Here is a 6,244-nt window from a genome sequence, read left to right as displayed (position 1 = left end):
TGGAAAGGTTTCAGAAGTACTGACGGCCTACGGGAAAGAATGTGAGTTTTTGGAGCTAGATGGAATTGAATTCAAATCCAGTCTCTAACACTTGTTGGTTTCATGTTTAGTGCAGATAATAATCCTACCTTAAAGTTTGTAATATAATAATAATACACCTAGTACAGTGCCTGACACATAGTAAACACTCAGTACGTGATAGTTGTATTTTGAGATTAGGAAATAGGACATGAGAAAAAAGAAAAAGAAAAAACTATAGGACATGATCAGAGGTTCATGCCAGACAGCAGTGATTCTTCGTCTTTTGACTGGCATAGATGCTTTTTATTTTAAAAAACTGTATTGAGATACAATTCATGTATCATCAATTCACCCATTGAAGTTTACAGTTCAATGCTTTTTAGTATATTCAGAGTTGTGCAACCATCACCACAATCTAATTTTAGAATATTTTAATCACCCTAAAAGAAATTCCATATTCAATAGCAGTCACTGTGCATTCTTCCCCACTGCTCCTCCACAGCCCCAGGCAGCTAGTAATCTGCTTTCAGTTTCTGTAGATTTGCTCTGAAGCACTTCACAAAATCTGATGAAAGTAACTTCTATCCTGGGAATATGCAAAATTTTGTATGGAATTTCAAGGAAATTAGACCCCAGATTAAAATTTAAAAAGAATATCCAATGTCTACAAAGTTGGCAGTAGAGGAAGAAACTCCAGGTGGTGGTGGTGGTGGTGGTGGTGGTGGGCAGCCAGCCCTTGCACCGTCATTCCTGTGTCTCTCTGCCTGACCTGGGATCTCCGTGCATATGCGCGTGCACACACACACACACTCCTCCAAAGTTTCTACATATAATCTCTGCCTGTGACTGTCAGCCATGGAGGCTCCATCTCCTTTAACCTCACCATTTGTTCCCTCTGGGAGCAGCAGAAACCTAAGAGATTCTAGCCAACAATCAAAAGTAGTATCTCTGAAGATTGGTCCAAGATATTGAGATACTGGTTACTATTTATTCAGCGCTATTGTGTCTGAGCACTGTGCTTATAATTATCTCTTCTAATTTTTCAGTTTTAGGAATACCACCTGGACACGTTCTGTCTCAGTTCTCTGGTAGCTCCTGGTAAATAATATGATATCACCATGAAGAAAGCCTCTGCCAACAATCTTTGTTCAGTATTGTTGTCTCTAATCCACTTCACAGAAGCCAAGAACAGTTGGAGTACGAAGGGGGAAATTTTCTCTTCGATAGTAAAAAAAAAAAAAAAAAAAGCAATGTTTGAGCTCCTCAGGTAGGAAAGTCTTTGCCCTCTCAATGCCTAAACTATCAGGTTAGAACTTCAAGAATGTATTGAGCTGGGCTCTTTTGGAATAACAAATGAAAATTTTGATTACAGAATATTTTCCTGGTTTAAATTTTAAACCTTATTACCACGTTAGTTGGGGAAGTTTTCTTGAAAATGGAAACTGGAGGCAACTTGAAAGCACACACAGACTTAATTACCTTTGTATTCTACAGGATCTGTCTTCCAATTCACCACCCCAACCTCATGCTTATTTGGCTACACTGAGATTTTTGTTTTTGCTTTTGCTTTTTGTCTTGGACTCTACAAGCTTCTTCCTACTTCATGTTCTCTTTCCTGCTGTTTCTTCTGCTTTTCCTTCAAATCTTTGCACGGCTGGATTCTTCTCATCATTCAGACCTCAGCTCAGAAGGCTTTCTGACCATACAATCCAAAAAGTCCCTCCCTCACATTACACTCTCATAATACTTATCACTCTTTGAAAATGATCTCGGTGATGCATTTATTTACTTGTTTACTCTTTGCTTTTTTCCACCAGCATGTAAACTCTATGAAAATGGGGGTCTTGACTGTTTTGTTCACCACAGAATCCACAGGGCTCAGAACAGCGCTTGACACAGGTGGAATGTTCAATAAATAACTGTTGAATTAAATATTTATTATCAGAATGAATAAATGATATTAAGTGTGAAATATATTTTCTATTTTCAAAAGTGTTTATACAGATGCATTTAGAACTTCATTGGATATATTTAAACCTAAAAGCTTGTTATTATTGTAATGTCTAAAATAAAATGTTTTAAAACAGGAATAAGATGAATAATAGCAGTTTCTTTTTTTCCCCCAAAGTTTTTCTTTTTGGTTTGACATAGCCAAAATTAAAGCTAAAAAGAAGGGGGCTACATTGAACACAAAATTAATTTTAAATGGATTCTAGACCTAAATGTAAAAGCTAAAGTTATTTAAAAATCTATAAGGCATTTAGAAGAACACATATAAGTAAATCTTAGTGATCTTGGGTTAGGCAAAGCCTTGTTAGAAATGACAACAAAAGTACAAGTGACAAGAAAAATAGAGAACCTGGACTTCATCAGAACAGACACCAAAGTTAAAGCTTTTATGCTGCAAAGGATACCACCAAGAAAGTAAAAGTCATCACACAGGATGGGATAAAATATTTGCTAATTATATAACTGATAAGGCACTTGAATCTAGAGTATATGAAGAATTCTTACAATTGAACAATAAAAAAATACACATAGCAAAGGATGTAAATAGACATTCTCCAAAGACAATATAAAAATGGCCAATAGCATGTATAAAGAGGCTTAACACCCTTGGCCATCAGGGAAATACAAATCAAAACTACAAGGTGATACCACTTCTCACCCACTAGGATGACTATATTAAAAAAGACAGACAATAAATAGTATTAGTGAGAATGTGAAGAAATTGGAACCCTCATGATTGTTGATGGGTTTGTAAAACAGTGTAGCCTCTCTGGAAAACAGTTTGGCTCCTCAAAATGTTAAACATAAAGTTACCATATGACCCAGCAATTCTATTCCTAGGTACATAGCCAAGAGAAATGAAAATATATGTATGTCCACACAAGCCCTGTGAACAAATATTCATAACAGCCAAAAAGCAGAAATAACCCAAATATTCATTAACTGGTGAATGCATAAATAAAAGGTAGTCTATCCATAAAAGGGAATACTGATACATGCTACAACAGAGATGCACCTAGAAAACATGCTGAATGAAAGAAGCCAGTCACAAAAGACCACATATCATATGATACCATTTATATGAAATGTCTAGAATAGGCAAATCTATGAGACAGAAAGTAGATAGTGGCTGCCTAGGACTGGGGTTGGAGAGAATGAGCAGTGACTGTTAATGGGTAGGTGTTTCTTTTGGGGGTGATAAAAATGTTCTAAAATTAGATTATGGTGATAGTTGTACAACTCTGTGAATACATTAAAAACCTTTGAATAGTACCTTTTAAGTGGGTGAATTACATGGCATGTGAATTATATCTCAATAAAGCTTTTGTTTTTTAAGAGTACAATGTCAGGGGAAAAGGTGGAGTTTCAAACCAAGAGGATCAACCTTCAAAGTAAGTTGGAGGTGGCAAAATAGAGTGTAATATTTCTATTTTTAGCTTTGATATTCTAACTTTAGCAAAAGTCTAGACTTGCAAGATTATTCTTAGCATTACATCCTCAGACATAGATTTTCCCTTTTCTTCACAAGAACCACTTTTATTACTTTTGTTTTAAAAATACATATTTAGAGCACACTAAAAATTAGTCTCTTATTTACATTTAGGTGGTGCCTGTTCTAGTCCAAAGTGTTATAACAGAATAATAGTTTTCTTTTGCTACAAGTGGTAGCAAAATAAGGATGAAGGATTTTGTTCCCTCTACCATGTTCCTCACAAGTATAACAGTTGGGTGCCCAGGCTGTGAGATCAGACAGCCTGGACTCTTTCAGGCAACGTGAGTTTGGGGGAGGCACTAAACCAGTTTCCCTATCTGTAACAGGGGGGTAGAGATTATGACACTACTCACTTCATAATGTTGTTCTGAGAATTAAAAGAAATAATTCATGTAAGATATCACAATATCAAGTGTATAGTAAACACTCAAATTATAGTTGTTGGTAATTATTATTATAATATAGCAACAGTTAGTAATAAGGGATTGAGATGATTAAGAAATGGGTAAAAACAAGTTGTAATGTGGTTGAGAACTGAGTATTAGCATCCTAAAAGCAAGTGAGGACTAGAAGGTGGTATCATATTCTGTTTTTCAGTTTTATTAACATTAGCTAACTATATTGGATATTTAATCAAGATGTTTGGATAGTTCTCAGCATTTACTGCTAGAAACTCTTTAGAGAACTTACTATAGATAAGGCTGTGAAGTTGCGTAAGTATTTTTCAGAGAACAATATGTGATTCAAGCACTGCTACAGGGAACTGATATTTTAGGCTACATTTCTAATCAGTGGTATCTTATAACTTGTCACTGTACAACTCATGCTTTTAATTTGAATAACAGTCTGCCAATAGGTCTCCTTTCCTCCTCCCTTGAGGTTTATTCAGCAATATATTTTCTGTTGAGAGTAGCAGGAATATTTAAATATTTTTAAAAACTATTTTAACTTCTCTGAAGAAAGGGAATATTAGTGAAAATAGTTACTTACAATAATTGATTTGCGATATAAAAGAATTACTATTTTGAACTTTAGTCGTGTACTTTAAAAATGGGCTTTAAAACTTTCTTGGATTAACCAAAATTCTAGGAGAGAAGGAAGTTGAAAGTGCTTACAACAGTTTTTTTCTGACCCAAAATGTTTATTCATATTTCCATGTTAAATTAATAGGTACGTTTTCTGGGAAGTATAAGTGAACCTCATAAACTCAGAGCCATACAATTCCCCTATATGTAGCTTATCTTTAAATATTTTTATTGTAATAATGCTTGGTGGCTATAAAAATCTATTTGGGGAAACCAGGGTTCTGTACATAGGATAAAAATGACTAAGTACAGGCCAGACTATGGTAGGAGTGGGCAAATTACTTAGTTTCTTTGTGCTTCATTTTTCTCACCTTAGAAAGGAAATAATACCTTTCTCATAGAGTTGATGTGAGGATTAAATGAAGTCACACTCGTAAAGTGCACCAAGTACATAGTAAAATATCATTTTAGCTCTTAATTTTGTTGTTGTGGCAATGGCCAGAAAGAGGTAAGCTGCAGATGTCTTTAAGATGCAGCTGTTAACAACCCTTGGTAAAAAGAAAAGGCTTGTTAAAGCATGGGGAATCTTCCAAATTGCACTTGAACTAGTATTTTCAAAGAAGTGTGAAGAGTATGGTCAAAACTCCTTTTTTTTTTTTTCTTGGTAGGAGCCACAAGAGCCAGAGCTTGTGGAAAGTGTTGGAGGGTGTATTCGAGACTGAAGTGTGTGTGTGGCACAGACTGAGGCAACAGAGAAATAGGTGACTTTGAGGAGTGGGGGCTGGATTTAGAAACAAGAAAACCACCAGGCTTGCTGCCACATGCCTGTAATATGACTTTTATTTTCCATTAAGGAATTGATTTAAAACCTACTCAGAAATTAATAATATCACATTCAGCTGGGTCACATACCCTGCCTGGCATCAACATTTAAATCTTATTAAATATTGGAAATTAACTAAGAATTGGCTGATTTCTATCAGAAGACAGAGTTTAAGAGTTGATGTCAACAGTCTCATAGTGGAATTAGAAGACTGGGTTAACTCCTGGCATTAGAATTTATATCGGTGTGAGTCTGATAACTCATTTCACCTCTGATAGTTTCATCATCAGTGAAAAGGAGAAAGTACCTATCTAACCAGTTGTTGAGATTAAGGTTATTTGTAGCACCTGAACGAGAGATTTATTTTTCTATTATACCTTGTGTTAACGTTAAAAGGTTTAAATTTATGATATATTTAAACACTGATATGCTTGAACATGCACTGACACTCTGTTACTTTAATAGTCGTTAATATTCTTAATATCAATGCTTTTAGTAAATTACAATGAATTCGCTGGCATATTTTCCTTCTCTCATTGCACATTTCAGGCTCTAAAATGTTTTCTTGATCACATTTTACTAATATTTAATTCTTGGCTTGCCGGACACTATCGGACGATGGGATTGACTCTAGGAAGTGTTTCTAAAAACAGTGCTTTTCGAGGCTTGTGCAGCCTCTAGGAAGTGCTGCACGTCAGGAGTCAATAATAATTAAAGCATCCTTTGCAAAACGACGTTTCTCACCCAGGAAAGGCGCGCACGCTACTCCCAAGTGGTAGTTCAATTTGTCTTTTTGATTAATTCTGCTACCCAAGTTCACGTCCCTGTGAGAGGAAGCGTGTTCTGCTTCACATTATACAGAAAAGTCTCGAT

Source organism: Rhinolophus sinicus, linkage group LG06 (assembly GCF_036562045.2).
Source record: "Rhinolophus sinicus isolate RSC01 linkage group LG06, ASM3656204v1, whole genome shotgun sequence".
Classification (NCBI taxonomy): domain Eukaryota; kingdom Metazoa; phylum Chordata; class Mammalia; order Chiroptera; family Rhinolophidae; genus Rhinolophus; species Rhinolophus sinicus.
Note: the sequence above shows the minus strand (reverse complement) of the source record.